The sequence below is a fragment of the Phaseolus vulgaris genome, chromosome 3, assembly GCF_051622355.1.
Source record: "Phaseolus vulgaris cultivar YP4 chromosome 3, ASM5162235v1, whole genome shotgun sequence".
Lineage (NCBI taxonomy): Eukaryota > Viridiplantae > Streptophyta > Magnoliopsida > Fabales > Fabaceae > Phaseolus > Phaseolus vulgaris.
The window spans coordinates 34,649,900-34,666,639 of record NC_143500.1 but is presented as its reverse complement, the minus strand read 5'-3'; positions in this window follow the sequence as shown (position 1 = coordinate 34,666,639).

Sequence of the window (16,740 nt, the reverse complement as noted above, 5' to 3'; positions counted from 1 at the left end):
TTTTTTTTTTAAAAATGCAAACTGTGCTTGATATTCACCGATTTAACTGGAATGATGTAGAGCGAACTGGATTATGAAATTTAAACCACAGAAACTTCAAGATGTTAACTCAAAAATGGCACTGGAACGAAGTAAAAACAGTAAGCCAATTGAGAGAAATAAATTTTTAAAAATCGCTGCCAGATTACCGTATTCTTTTCGGCAGAATTGTACACTTTTTTTATTTTATTTATCATTTTTTGTGTACTTTGAATTTTTGAATGATTCTTTTTTCTATTCTTTTCTAACACTTTGAATATCTCAAATCCAGAATTTCAGAATTTTCCAGTAAGTAAATCAATTGCAATAAGGAAAAACAGTAAGCACTTTTTTCAGAAACAGAGGAATCCTAATAGGAATAAAAAACAGGATTATGAACTAGCAAAGACATAATAGAAAATGATGTATTGGAACTTGTATAGGTCTAGAATACAAGTATGAACTCAAATCTAAAAAGAAAATGCACAAAGGATCAATATCAATTCAGAAAATTATATGACACTAAAGCAAGAAACAATCAAAACAAGAAAAGTACTACTAGAAGTAATGACAATTATGGAATAACATGACTAAGACAAAACTTGACATGATTACAAAATTAAAAGACACTTCACAAATTTTAACAACAAGTGAAAGGAAGTTTAAGGTAAACTCTAGGAAGGAGAATGTCATTCCAAAAGAGCAACCATACTCATATGAATAATGAGTGCCATAAACCTTTTCACAAGCACTTGGTGTAACAAAAGAAAAACAGCAAGAAAACTCAATTAACACCTAAAACAGAAACTTAAATTGCAAGAAAATTAAAGAGCTCTTGAAATTAAAGTGCACACAACTCAACAATTAAACAAGAAGAACCTAAGACTCATGATACCACATGATGTGATTCCACTAGCCATATAGAGAAAGGTTCTTGACCTTTTTAGGAATCACCTTGAGTTGGACATTATAGAGGCACTTTTCTTAGAGTTGGATCATTGTTCTAAGACAAGAACTCACCAAAAACTAGTACCAAATCCCAAACTCATTTGGATGAACCAATTGTAGTCAAATTGAACCGAACAAATGAGCAAGAAAAGCAAAGGAACAAGATGAATGGACAGAAATATAAAACTGCCGAACCAAAAACTCATAAAAACAGCAAGAACATCTAACCAAAACTCAAGAACACAAGCTAACACAAACAATAGAAAGAGGAGAAAGGAAGGAGAGAAGAAATGCTCATGAAGATGGAAGGAGGATGAATGATCTCGCCACTAGAAGTTTGGAATGCTCCTAGATGAGAGTGATGCCGCCACTTGAGGACTCCATTGATCCATCAAGATAAGACTAGAGAAGAAGGCTCAAAGCTCTCCAAAGTTCACTCAAAATTTGAGTAGAGTTTTCTTAGATTAATTCCAATCTGAATTTTACAAAGGAAGCACCTCTATTTATAGCCTAAGGTGCTGAAAAATAGGTGGGAAATTTCAAATAAACTCATTTGAAATTCCCACAAAAAACAAGTCACATGGGAGGTGTGACCTTTTTCTACTATGACACCTCCCAAAAACTACACCTACACCACTCTCCTAAGTCACATGGGTAATATGACTTTATTTTACATTTTCACCCTCCTTTATTTAATAACCACACCTCCTAAAACTATACAAGAGTATTTCAAAGCTTGGCCTTGCCCCTCATGGGATGGACTTGGGCTCTTTGGGCTTTGGCCTTCTTGGGCTTGGGCTTGGGCTTTGGGCTTGGGCCTCATCTATATTTTATGTCTTCTTTTAATTTTGAGAAGACTAGAAGGAAGAACTTCAAATGTGAGGGTGGATGTCCTCTTCCTCCATTAATAAAAGCCTCCTTTATTTGATTCTCATCAGTAACTGTATTTATGGACAAAAAAATAATGAGACTTATAAATACTTATTACTTATAAATTGGAAAACGTAAAAAATCTGGAAACAAAATTCAAAAAGCTGAAACATAAAAAATGGCTGGAAAAAAATTTAGAAACGAAGGAAGGTATAAATAAGACAGGTGAATGAATGTTAAAAAAAATAAAAAATTATATATATATATATAATATAATATAAATGTCTTAATTTATGATTAAAAATTCTTGGCTCACTCAATAATTGAGTAGTTTGCTAATAAGATTAATAATTTTTATAAATAATTATAAATTGAATATCTTAATTCTACTTTAATTTAGTGGAGCTTTATCTTTGACTTTTGTAACAAACTATTATCAATGTATAAATAATGTTAAATCTTTATATTTGATCAATGTTGTGGAATCAATAAAATTAGTGTAAGAAAAAACCTTATTTTTTGGTTTATAAATACTAGTTTTTGTTAGGCTATTATCTTATATATGCCTAATAAGTTTTTCTTTTATGTCATAATTTTGGAAACTTTTAAAGTTTTATAATAAGAGACTAAAAATCCAGATATTTATTTAATTTTAAGATTATTTATTGTCTTTTATTCGTCTACCCACTTAAAATGATAACTTTGCTCTTATTAAATATGAATTTATAGTATTTGCTCAAATATTGTCCTTAATTATTGTTATTAGATTAAATCAATACAAATTAATGAGTTATTGGTTAGATTAATTAAGTGAGCTTGATGGGTCGGTCGAAATAATCTGTATAAGAGTACAATTTTCTAAAAAATCATACTTTATATATTGAATCGTATTGGGTTATTCCTTTTTTAAATGAATATAATTAAATTATTAAAAATAGTATTATTTCATTAAAATGGTATTATTTTATTAAAATAAGTATCTTTTTATGGACAAATGTTAATCTTATTTGACTTTTTTTAACTATAAAATGTTAATAATCTCCTTCGAAAAAAAGAAAACCAGTTCAACATACATTATATTGCCCAGTGACTTTAGACTTTACAAAAATTAAGGACAATAATGGAACTACCTAGAAATAAAAAAAGTCAGAGTAAACTATAAAATAAACGACAAAAACACTTTTCTTTTCAAATTAGTAAATTATTTGCTTCTAGAACGCCCTTTCCCTTTGATTATAATTTTTCTGACGTATATTTACGTTATGTTGAGCAAAATTAATTTGTAATTCATAAATTAGCGAGTAATTGATAAATAAGATGACAAAATATTTTTTTGGATAGATAATAAGTTGGTAGTGAATGAACTTTTGATTATAAATTTTGAATTGATAAATTAATTTATTTGATTAGTCACAATAAACATATTCTTAAGTGATATAAGCTAGTATTTATTTTATTAGTCACAATAAACATACTCTTAATTTGAATAAAAATAATATCGATATACATTTTATACATATAGATAATAGATAACATATTAATGAAAGTACACATAAATTATCATATGCCTTATTTCTTCTCTACTCTTTTTTTCACCTATACTTTATCTTTTCTCTAAAAAAATAAATAAATGAAGAAAATAAAATAAAATGAAGTAAAAATATATTATTTTTCATAATTTATTCAAGAGAAAATAAAGAAATATATTCTCTTACTAAATCTCATTTATATAAAAGATTTCACTAACATAGTGACATGAAATTGAAAAGACAAAATATAGTGTTATCTTAATTTTTTTAAATTAAGTATTTTAAAAATAAAAACAATGAATGATATTTACGATAAGAAAAAAAATACCATAAAAAATTTCATTCTCAATTAATATACAATTTATTTTTTTATTTTCACTCACTCTTCCATTCATATATACAAGCAAATAAAATGTTTTCATTTTTTTTAATATTCATTTAAGTTTTACGTATTTTTAATTTATTATTTTTTCTACCATTTCTATATCCTCTTTTTAATTTTTCTCTCTCTTTATGTCACTTCTAATATTGAGAATTGAAGATAGTCAATGATCTAGATGCACCAGTGCACACAAGAGTCATTTTTTTCATAAATATTATTCGTACTTAGATAGAGACTCTATCTCAATTAATTAAACGCTTTAGAAATTTATATTTGACTCCAAAAACTAACCATCTGGAAATGATTAACCAAGTCAGCGTGTGAATATTTGGCAAAATCAAATTCCACTTTGGAATAGAAGGAATTTTTTTATAGATTTTATTTAATTTATGAAGATATACAAATAGGTTGAAATCATGACAATACTATAAAGAAAGTGTATAGTAGACACTTCCATACTATGTATCTGGAGAGGGATATTAGAAACAACTTTCTTCCCTTTTTAATTATATGTTCACACTCACCTTGAACCCTTAATTTTTAATTTCTCAATGAGAAGCTGGAAACAATCTTCTTGAGTTGCAGGATTTTTTACATGTTAGCTATATTCATGAATCATATAAGATTGCATTGCGATCTTATATGAAATAAGAATGAAATAAGAATGAAGTTGAGTAATAGAGATGAAATTTCAGTGTCAGATGAACCAGTGATTAGAATATCATCAACATAGACTAATAAAAAAAGAGAAAAAATAGGAGTGTATTTTACAAAGAGAGATATATCACTCTTGGTGGATTTAAAACCAAAATTGATCCTGCCTGTTTACCAGAACGCAAGAGCCTCACCTCGTTGAAGGTGTTCTTCCTCTGGATCGGCTTTGCACCACTCAAGCTTCCACCCTTCACCTCGATTCACCTCAAGAACCTGCAAAAGACAGAATGGCGCCGCTGCGGCCGATCGCGCTCCGACGTCCAAGTCAGCGACTAAACCACCGAAATACTAAGAGGAAAACTAAGAACTTCAGGAACTGTGCAATGTTCTCTCTCAGCGTGCTCAAGTTCTCACAAGCGTAAAGAAGTATTCTAAACGCGCGTACCTCAGAAGTTCGTTAGAATCCCTTATATACCTGTGCACCTTCTCTCTCCTGACAGTTACACATCTGAACACGTGGCTCGCATCCAGCTGTACACGTGTCACCATCTGGAGAATCCTCTGCTTGAGCGTCACTTCTTACTCCTCAGGCTGTTTGACTAAGTTACCCATGCAGGAAGTAACTCGATGTATAGCTGCCTTGGAGCGCGATCTCTTCTGTGTGGCGAGTACGAGTGTCATCACACACACCTTCCCTGTGGTCTCGCCGGCCGCCATCATGATCTGCTTCACTTGCTTTATTGCGCATGTCCTGACAAACTGTCCCCTGGCCTCAACCTCTGGCTAGGGAATGATCTTCTAATAACTTCATTCTTCGTACTCATGCCCCTCGAAAGCCTTGAACAAGCTTTCCTGATCTTTCGGCGATGTCCTCCTCTCGGCGATCTCTGATCACTTGGTCGCCTAGGTTCGCATCCGGCGACAATGACACGAACTTGGTGACCGCCGGTTTAGGTATGCTAGGGATCGGGGCACGCCAACATAACGATCGGCGACTACACGAGCCCCCCGACTTCCTTCCCTTCTGCCAGCCAGGTGTCCCGTTCAACACGCCTATATTACAGCTCGATGCCACGTCATCACTTCCGACTACCTGGGCGGTACACAAGCCCCCCAGTCTTAAGCGAAGACTTGTCCAGCGAAAAGACTAAGAGGTCACATCACTGCCGATCTACTTGGCGCTGGCACGAAATTCCAAACATTCGTACCCTCTGCTTTTTTGACGCTCCACCAAACCCCTTTTTCCAATCGCTCGACACGTGGCTTCATCAACGGTCATCTTCAGCTGCCGTTTGCGCTTCCAAAAATGTTTGAAAAACCCTTAAACCCTTTCATTTTCACTGTTTCATCATCTCTCTGCATTCTCAAACGCTATGAGTTTTTTCTGCGAACCCACGACGCTCCTCAACTCTCTCAATCTCCAACTCCCTTCAACGCTCATCTGATCATCAAAAGGTACCTCTTTTACTTCTTCTGTTGATATTTGCTGCATTTTAACCGATTCGCATCATCCATTATCTGTCTGGTGCATACGTTGTGGGTTGTTTTCTCCTTTTCTTCCCTCGCGTAACTTAGGGCTTCGTCTTCCATTGTGTTCGTCCCAACGAACTCCCGTTCGTTCGCTTTCCTTTCTTCGTCCTCAATCGAGTCGTTCTTTGTAACCTTTGTTCATCCTTTTTCCTTTTTCCTTTGCAGTTCCTGCGATGGCTCATACAAAGTCCACCGCGAACCCCCCTTCTTCATCGCGAAACCCTCCACCCCAAGCGCGCAGGGTTGCTCCGGGGGCAAATCCTCTACTGACGCGTGACCCAACACGAGCATCTGGCGCCCCTTCTTCCCAGGCTGAGAGGCCCGCAACTTCTCACGCGAACCCTGCTCAGGCAACTCCGCCAGTCACCGGAGGTGCTTCCCTACCTCCAAAAGACTACAAAAAACTCTACCCTTGGGCTACCTCAGCTTTGTTGAAAGAAACTTCTTCCATAAACACGGAGTTGGGCGTTCACTGACTGAGGAAAGGGGACCAATCTGAGCTCTCATTCCATAAGGAGCATGATAACAAAATGGCCGTGCTGCCTTGCCTCCCCGGTGAGCCGATCTGCGCCGACGATAAAGCGAACAACGGCGAGCTGTTCTGCTTCCTCTACGCGACATTCTTCAAGAAGGTGAAACTCCGACTTCCCTTCACTCGCTTCGAGAGGGAGTTGTTAACCGAGCTCGATATCGCCCTCGCCCAGCTTCATCCCAACAGCTGGGCGTTCTTAAGGGCGTTCTTAAGGGCGTTCCAGATCATGTGCGCACACTTGGGACTGCCAGCTGCGGTTGACATTTTCCTCTTCCTCTTCGAAGCTAAGAATCCAGGAGACCGCCTCTGGATTAGCCTAAACGGGATTGCTGGGAGGTTAATCCTCTCGATCTTCCAGCAATCTTACAAAGATTGGAAGGGAAAATTTGTGAAGGTGTGCGCCAACGATCAAGATCCTTCTCTGCTTGACGGCTTCCCCTTGTACTGGGTACACAAGGGGAACAAAGATGCCAAAGAGAGCTTTAGGAGGCCCCGAAGTCCTGACACCATGGGTGAGCTAAACAAAGATTTATGCCTTTTCTGGAAGAAAGTAGCAGCCGCCAACATTACCTTCCCCACCTCCTCAATAATCTCCTTCGAGTTCTTCGAGGGCCAACTTGAAGCTCATATAGGTTAGCCTTCACCTCGACACTTAGGTTTTCGTTTTGTGTTGGGATTGATTTCGCATTTCTGTCATCTATCGTTGGGCGTCTTGTTTATTGCGTACTGGTCTTGGTTTTTTAAGTTATGTGCCACTTGTTTGCATTATTCGTGCATATACTCGTACATTTTGCTTTGTGCTTACTCATCTATCTTTTACCCTGTGCAGACCTTATGTTGGGCAAAGGCAAGCTAGCTGAACTGAGGGTGATCGCCCGAATCCATAAGTTGGCGACAGGTTCCCAAACCGTGCCTAACTCGGTGGTGGAGATCGCCGCTGCTTAGGGCAGATCTCCTCCCCAAGGTCCAACTCCTTCGGAAACACTGCCGGCCCCTAACGAAAAAAGCTCGTCTTGAGAAAGCCAAAGAGGAAAAGCCCTCAAGTGGTTCAAGAGGATGAGGATGAGGATGACGAGGCGACTGAGGACGGCCTTGTCACCAAAAGAAAAAGGGTGGCACCTTTTTCACCACCCGCTCTCCCAACACCAACACCGCCCTCTCCTCCAGCTCCAACACCGCCAATCCAAGCAACACCCTTGGCGGTCACGCTCCCTGTGGTTGAAGGCAGCGAGCCCAATTTCATAGAGAACCCTCCAAGCGCCTCTACGCCGTTTGTATCTGCTGGAGAGGGTCCTCCTTCAACCTCCTCTATTCTGGGGTCGCGCCAGGTAGAGATGAAGGTGCCCACAACTCACCAATTCTCATAACCGAATCTCCCACTTCACCACCACGCCAAGAAGCCCCCCTCGCTCTACCAATTCAAGAGGGTGCTGGTGAAAGTCAGCACCAGGCTCCTTCAGCACCTTCACCAACAACAGCTGCAAGCCTTCCCCCCCCCCCCGATCGAAGAGTTCTGGTGGCCCTTCACAGCTAAACTAAGATGATGGCCGAGGACCTCCCGTCGATCATAACAAAGGTTGTGAAGTGCTCAAGCATGAGGCTTCAGGACGAGATCTCAACGCTCCAGGAGGAGAATTGCCTGAGAAGGATTGAGGCAGAAAAACTGTCTTGCAATCTGATGATGGCAGAAATCGATCACTCAAGGGTGGAGGACGCCATGAGTGCTGAGCTAAGGGTTGCACGCAAGGAGGCCTCCGATCTACGCCAGAAACTGCACCTCCTAGCTCAAGAGAAAATCGAGCTGGAGAGTAAGCTGGTTCCCTACAGGCTCAAGGTGGCCAACTTGGAGGCATCAATCAAAGAGGATGCAGCCAAGGTGGAGAACCTTGAAAAAAGGTCGGCTGATCGGGAGGTCCTCCTCGGAAAGGTCGAGAAGGAGAGGGACGATGCCGTGGCTGAGTTCGCCAAGGCTCGAGAGGAAAACAAGAAAACTGCTGCAGAGCTGGCCCAGGCGCGGGACGAAGGCAAAAAGGTTGCTGAAAGTCTTGCTCAAGCTCGTGGAGAAACTGAAGAAACGAGCTGACGAGCTGAAGCAACAAACCGAGGAGCTCAAGCAACAAACCGAAGAGCTCGAGCAAAGCTCCGCCCAAGTCCTTGCCGCCGGGTTCGACGCCGCCCTGCAACAAGTCGCTTGCCAGTACCCCGAGCTCGACCTCTCCATGGTGTCAATATGCAACGAATTGGTGGATGGGAAGATCGTGCCTTCTGAAGATTAATCGCTTCCCTCCATCACTTATTTCCTGAGATTTAGCGCCTATTTCTTTTTGCACGATCTTTACTTGTAATTTTCTTTCCTTTGCATTCGAACTGGTACCGCTTCTATTATAACTTCTTCTGCTTTTGCACCTCGTCTTTCTGTTTACTCTGCATTCTTCAACCTTCATATGCCTTCTTGCTCGCACTTTGAACTTCAGCAAACCATCAACCTCATAACAGCTCATCAAACTGTTAACTCGTAGTAAAGCTTGAACAACTTATCAACTCTCAAACGATGACATTTTAATAACTCGTGAACTTAAGGTAAGGACTTCAGCGTGAAACTACTTACTAAACAACAAGTTTCAAACCAAACTGATATTTAAGATACAGTTCACCTGATCCGCTTCATTGAAGTGGGCCCTTACTCCTGTCATCGCCTGTGGTTCTTCTGATCGTCGTTGTATTCTGGCGGTGTGGCCCCTCTCATCTTCGTAACTTGATCATTGTTCCCTCATCTGGAGGTAGAGACGCCTTTCGGATCCTTCTCTACCTCCTTGAGTTTCAGAACAATGATCTGGTCTTACTGGATCAATATTGATGTTTCGCTTAAAGGGGAAAAGGCATTTCCTTCCTTTCCCACCACTTAAGGTCATAAACACCCCTGACTTTTCAGCTCATCTTGCCTGAACTCGCTCAACGGCGAGAAGGACTTTATCTAGTGCCTCTACTTTGCCCAAGGTTTACATCTCCTCTTCCCCGGATGCACTGAGGACTTTTAATCTTGCCTCTATCTGCGGGTGCAGAGAGGTCTTTTTAATCTGATCTCGCCTGCGCTCGCACAAAGTCGAGGAGGTCTTTACCTGGTGCCTCTACTTTGCCCAGGGATTACATCTCCTTTTCCCTGGATGCACTGAGGACTTTTAATCTGTTCTCGCCTGCACTCGCACTAAGTCGAGGAGGTCTTTTATCTCTTTCTCGCCTCAAGACGTGCGAGGGCGTTGAGGTCTTTAATCATTGTTGGTGCCTCCGATTGCCGAAAGACGATGAGGACTTTAAAACTTTAACTGAGAGCATGCACTTTCCTTCAAGCTTTCAACACAAACATGCATGCAAACTCAAAAACTTAAGCTTGAAAACTCTTCTTTTATTGGGTGGCCTCATTAAAAACCCTCCTTAGGGAAAAAATAGTGCCCCCTTTAAATTGTTTTAACAGAAAGCTTGCAAATCCTTTCATGTTCGTTTCTACTTACAAAGCTTTAACTGTAATATAACTTGAGGTGTGTGGCATTCCAAGTGCGAGGAATCGCCCCTCCTTCCAATGTCTCTAGGCGGTAGGCGCCGTTCCTGAGCGCCTCGGTTATTCTGAACGGTCCTGCCCACTTAGGCGATAACTTGTTTTCCATCTCGTACTGGTGGGCCTTCCTCATCACCAGGTCGCCCTCTTTAAACTGCCTTGGCATCACCTTCGAGTTGTATCTTCGTTCGATCCTCCTTTTCACTGCCTCGACTTTTACTCTCGCCTCCTCCCTGACCTCATCTAGCAAATCCAGATTCAACTTTCTTTCTTCATTCGAGTTTTCCGCTACAAAGTTCTAAAATCTCGGCGAGCTCTCCTGGATTTCCACTGGAATCATTGCATCACATCCATAGACCAAGCTGAACGGGGTCTCATGGGTTCCCGACTGCTCGGTGGTGTGGTACGCCCAAACTATGCGGGGTACCTCCTCAGCCCACGATCCCTTGGCTTTTTCTAGCCTTCTCTTCAAGCCTCTTAGCAACACCCGATTGGCGGACTCTACTTGGCCGTTTGTCTGAGGCTGCTCGACGGATGCAAACACCTGCTGAATTCCCACCTCTTCGCACAGTTTCTTCAGCAGGTGACTTGCAAACTGAGTCCCGTTGTCTGACACCAGGCGCTTAGGCACACCAAACCGGCACACGATGTTCTTCCATACAAAACTCTCGATCTTGTGTGCGGTGATCTGGGCTACTGGTTCTGCTTCGATCCACTTGGTGAAATATTCAATCGCCACCACCAAGTACTTCATCTGCCTGATCGCCAATGGGAAAGGTCCAGGATGTCAATTCCCCACGTATGAAACGGCCAAAGGCTGTAAACAGACTTCAACTCTTCGGGAGGCGCTTTGTGCCAATCGGCGTGCTGCTGACATTGTATGCAACACTGTGCATACTTCTTGCAGTCCTCCCTCATTGTTGGCCAGTAGTACCCTGCACGGAGAGTTCTTGCAGCCAAGGCTCAACCCCCGACTTGACTTCCACATATCCCTTCATGGAGCTCGGCCATAATTCTTGTACATTTTTCCCCGTGCATACATTCCAGGAGTGAGTGTGTGAACCCAAACCTATACAACTCGCCATCAATCATCGTGAACTTGCTGGAGTTCTTCTTTATCTTCCTAGCTTCCGTCGGATCCAGCGGGAGAAGGCCATCTGCCAGGCAGCGCTGGTACTAGGTTATCCATGTGTCTGGCTCATGCGTGGCACAGACTTGCGTCATGTTCACCCTCTCCCCCCGACATGCTCTTATTCTCGGCGATCTCAAGGTCTCCTGAGTCAAGGACCTGTGACTCTTCGCCGCTTTCTCCGTCGACTTGCTTATCTGAAGAACCAGGTGGTCTGCCACAAATGCTCTAGGCGTCTTCAGAGTTTCTTGGATCACCGTCCTCTGCCTACCCCCCTTGCCCGAACTGGCGAGCTTAGCTAGCAAGTCTGCTCGGGCATTCTGCTCTCTGGGCACATGCACCACTTCAAACGAGACAAAGGAACCCTTCAACTCATGCACATACTCAAGGTAAGCCGCCATTTGTGGATCCTTGACCTGGAACTCGCCTGTTACTTGTCCCGTGACTAATAACGAGTCACTCTTAGCCATCAGCACCCTAGCCCCCATCTCCTTGGCCAACAAGATTCCGGCGATCAACGCCTCGTACTCTGCTTGATTGTTGCTGGCTTTGAAGGCAAACCTCAGGTACTGTTCTATCAGCATGCCGTTGGGCCCTTCCAGAATGACTCCAGCACCGCTACCCTACTGGTTCGACGATCCGTCCACCGAGAGCACCCAACGAAAATCATCCCCTTCAACTCGTGCTGCTTCTGACGAGAGTTCGACCACAAAATCGGCGAAAATCTGCCCCTTGATCGGACCTCGGGGCTCATACTTGATGTCGAACTCCGACAGTTCCACCGCCCATTTCACCATCCTCCCAGCTACATCAGGCTTCTTCAGAACTTTCTGGATGGGCAGGTTGGTCATCACCAGTACTGTAAAACTGTGAAAATAGTGGTGCAACCTCCTCGCCGAAAATACCACAGCCAGTGCAGCTTTCTCCAAAGCCTGATACCTCACCTCTGGGCCTTGCAACACCTTGCTGACGAAATAAATAGGCTTCTGATCCTAGTCTTGGTCTTGGGTGAGCACCGCACTCACCGCCCTCTCAGTCACAGCAAAATACAACTTGAGAGGGGTTCCTGCCAGGGGTTTGCACAAAACCGGCGGGCTCGCCAGGTACTCTTTAAGCTTGACGAAGGCCTCTTCGCACTTCTTCGTCCAGGTAAACTTATTGTTTCGCCTTAAACACTGGAAGTACGGATGGCCTTTCTCTCCGCTAGCTGATACGAAACGAGACAGGGCGACCATCCGACCTGTAAGTTGCTGCACCTCCTTCACAGTAGTCGGGCTCCTCATCGCCAAAATGGCAGCGCACTTATCAGGATTTGCCTCTATTCCTCTTTCAGTTAAGAGGAATCCCAAGAACTTCCCTACCTCCAAGCCAAAAATGCACTTCTCGGGGTTCAGCTTTAACTTGATTTTGGCGATTGTGGTGAACAACTCCTCCAGGTCCGCAACGTGCTTGCTCTTTTCCGGCGAGGTCACGACCATATCATCCACGTATTCTTGCACATTCCTTCCCAGCATTGGTGCAAGTACCCTATCCATCAATCTTTGGTACGTGGCGCCCGCGTTCTTCTGCCCAAAGGGCATCACCTTGTAGCAGTAGCACGATCTCTCGGTCATGAAGGCGGTCTTCTCTTCATCCATGGGATGCATCTTTATCTGGTTGTACTCCGAGAAGGCGTCCAGAAAACTCAGCAACTTACACCCTGTAGCGCTGTCGACCAAGGCGTCTATGCTTGGCAAAGGATACGAGTCCTTCGGGCAAGCCTTGTTCAGGTTAGTGAAGTCAACGCACATGCGCCACTTCCCATTGCTTTTCTTCACCAGCACGACATTGGCCAACCATTCAGGGTACTAGACTTCCCTGATATGGCCTGTGGCGAGGAGCTTCTGTGTTTCATCCCTGATCGCCTGCCTCCTCTCCTCGTTAAACTTCCTTCTTCTCTGTCGCACTTATTTGACCTGGTTGTCCATTGCTAGATGATGGCGTAAGAAGTCGGGGTCAATTCCCGGCATGTCTGAAGCAGACCATGCAAAAGCATCCAGATGCCGCTCTATCACCTTGGCGATCTGGTCTTGGAGCTCAGCCTCCAAAAATCTTCCCAGCTTGAAGACCTTTCTCCCGATCTCCCTTTTGAGCCACTCCTCGACGGGTTTAGATCTGGTTTCCCTGGCGATCACCGCCCTGGCGATTCCCAGTTCCCTCGCTTCCTCTGGACGGTTCCTCGCCTCTTCTTCCCGATCGATGTTCTCTCCCCTTGCTTCAGCATCTACCATGGCGACATCGCTGCTGGCGGTCGCCTCCATCGCCGTCGACCTGGGCTTCACACCGGGAGGCGGGGTGGTCGTGATGTAACTTACTGACCTCTTATTCTTCAAGCTATTCTCATAGCACTTCTTTGCTTCCTTCTGGTCAGATTTGATGGTGATCACCACCCCCTCCATAGACGGCAACTTCACCTTCATGTGCCTGGTCGAGGGCACAACTCCTATTCTGTTGAGTGTTGGTCTTCCCAACAGAATGTTATATGCTGAGGGGGCATTCACGACGAGGTACTTGATTTTCTCCGTCCTCGAGCCCGCTTCATCCGTGAATGTAGTTCTTACCTCGATATACCCCCTAACCTCCACCTGATCGCCAGCAAACCCATACAAGCACCCTCCATAGGGCCTCAGCTGGTCAAAGGGTAATTGCAGTTGTGTGAAAGTCGGCCAGAACATCACATCTGTAGAGCTTCCTTGGTCCACCAGTACCCGGTGAACCTTCCTTCCCGCCGTGACAAGCGAGATAACTATGGGATCGTTGTCGTGAGGCACAACGTCTCTGAGATCTTCTTTCGTGAACATGATGTCCACATCTGGCGAGTGGTCCTCGAACATGTCCACCGTCATCACAGACCTTGCATATTTCTTCCTCTGTCCACCACCCGACAAGCCTCCAGCGATGGTGTGGATCTCTCCATGCGTGGGCATCTCATGCTGCTGAGCCTCACCACCCGTCGGCTAGGAGCTCGACGCGCCCCCCGTCCTCCTGTCCAGTAGGTAATCATTCAAGAAACCGCTCTTGACTAGGTCGTCGAGCTGGTACCCCAGTGCCAAACACGAATCAACGGTGTGATCAAAACTCTGGTGGAACTCGCACCAGGCGTCTGGTTTTGGTCCTAACACCTTGTCGCCCACTTTTTTAGGTGCAATAAGCCTGGCTGCTATGTTGGGAATGACGATCAGATCCGCCAACCGCATGACAAACTTATGCTTTGGCGGGCGATTGTACTCCCTGGGGCGTCCTGGGCCCCTTCCCTTGTTTTTTCTTAGATCATAAGAATGGCGAGTCCTTTGATCCCTCTTGGCCGCCGCCGTCTCCAACACCCTCTGTGGCTGGATTCTGGTCTGGGCACGTGGCCTAGCAGGGGCCACGCTTCCTCTCTTCTCGACGACTTCGCTCTCGTCGGCGATGTGGGCCACCGCGAGTCGCCTAGCCTCAGCAAACGTGGCGGGGTGAGCCCTAATTAGCGCCTCACAGAAAGGACCCGGCAGCACGCCCTTTTTGAAGGCGTATACCAGCATCTCCTCGCCTTTCGCAGGCGAGCGGACCATCTGTGCTCCAAAACGATTCAAATAGTCCCTGAGGGACTCTCCCTGGTATTGCCTTATGTCGAACAGGTCATAAGACACCCTGGGCGGCGCCTTGTTCACAATGTACTGCTCGACGAAAAGCTTCGAAAACTTCTGGAAATTGGTTATGTGACCTGTAGGCAAGCTCACAAACCATTTCAGCGCTGTTCCCTGGAGCGTGCTCACAAACATTTTGCAATATACAGCATCCGAGCCTCCCGATAGCATCATCTACGTGTGGTACATGGTGAGATGTGCCTCAGGGTCCTCCACGCCGGTGAAAGTAGCCTTCACAGGTACTACGCTCGCAGGGATAGGCGTGTCTGTGATCGCCTGAGCAAACGGCATAGGGAAAACGTGAGGTGGCGACGACGGTGCGACCTCTTTAGCGACCGGGCGTCCTCTCTGCTCCTGAAGAGCTTGACGCAACTCCTCAGTCACTTTGCTGAGCTCTTCATTCCTGGCCTGAGAGGCGACCAGGTCCTCATGCATCTTTGCCTGCTCTATGCGCGAGGCCTCCACATTCGCCTGCAGCGCACGCATGATCTCCGTCATCTGTGCTATGGTCATGGTGCCTTCTGCAGCAACTGGCACAACGGGACTTGAACGGTTGCTTCTCATTTTTCTCATGAAAACTTAGAGAAACGAAATTCAACGGACAAAACCTCCTCCAGCAACGATCGATCCAGCAATCAACCGGTTAGAAACTCTCAAACTCCCAAGAACCTCTGCAAAAGCAATTGCAACAGCCCGCCGATAGATTCGAACGTCGAAACCTTCACAGAAACCTGCAACTTCACCATGAAACTACCGCTTCTCCAGCAAGCTCCCGATGCACTGACCAGAAACGCAATCGAACGGGAAAAGCACCGAACAACCGATTGAAAACCACGCGAACAGCAAGAAACTCCAAGAAAACCGATCGAAAACTTCAACGAACGGTGGAAAACCTCACTCTACCGATTAAAACCCAAACGAACGGTAGAAACCTCGAACGAACGGTGGAAAACACAAATTCACCGAACAAAAGCTTGAATGAACGGCGGAAAATGATTGCACCAGCACACAACCACACAGAGACTACAGAAACTCCAAGACCTCACGCTGTGGATGGGGACAGGTTTTTCACGGCCCCACGGTGGGCGCCTGATGATCCTGCCTGTTGACCAGAACGCAAGAGCCTCACCTCGTCGAAGGTGTTCTTCCTCTGAATCGACTTTGCACCACGCAAGCTTTCGTCCTTCACCTCGATTCACCTCAAGAACCTGCAAAAGACAGAATGGCGCCGCTGCGGCCGATCGCGCTCCGACGCCCAAGTCAGCGACTGAACCACCGAAATACTAAGAGGAAAACTAAGAACTTCAGGAACCGTGCAATGTTCTCTCTCAGCGTGCTCAAGTTCTCACAAGCGTAAAGAAGTATTCTAAACGCGCGTACCTCAGAAGTTCGTTAGAATCCCTTATATACCTGTGCACCTTCTCTCTCCTGGCAGTTACACATCTGAACACGTGGCTCGCATCCAGCTGTACACGTGTCACCATCTAGAGCATCCTCTGCTTGAGCGTCACTTCTTACTCCTCAGGCTGTTTGACTAAGTTACCCATGCAGGAAGTAACTCGATGTATAGCTGCCTTGGAGCGCGATCTCTTCTGTGTGGCGAGTACGGGTGTCATCACACACACCTTCCCTATGGTCTCGCCGGCCGCCATCATGATCTGCTTCACTTGCTTTATTGCGCATGTCCTGACAAACTGTCCCCTGGCCTCAACCTCTGGCTAGGGAATGATCTTCTAATAACTTCATTCTTCGTACTCATGCCCCTCGAAAGCCTTGAACAAGCTTTCCTGATCTTTCGGCGATGTCCTCCTCTCGGCGATCTCTGATCACTTGGTCGCCTAGGTTTGCATCCGGCGACAATGACACGAACTTGGTGACCGCCGGTTTAGGTATGCTAGGGATCGGGGCACGCCAACTTAACGATCGGCGA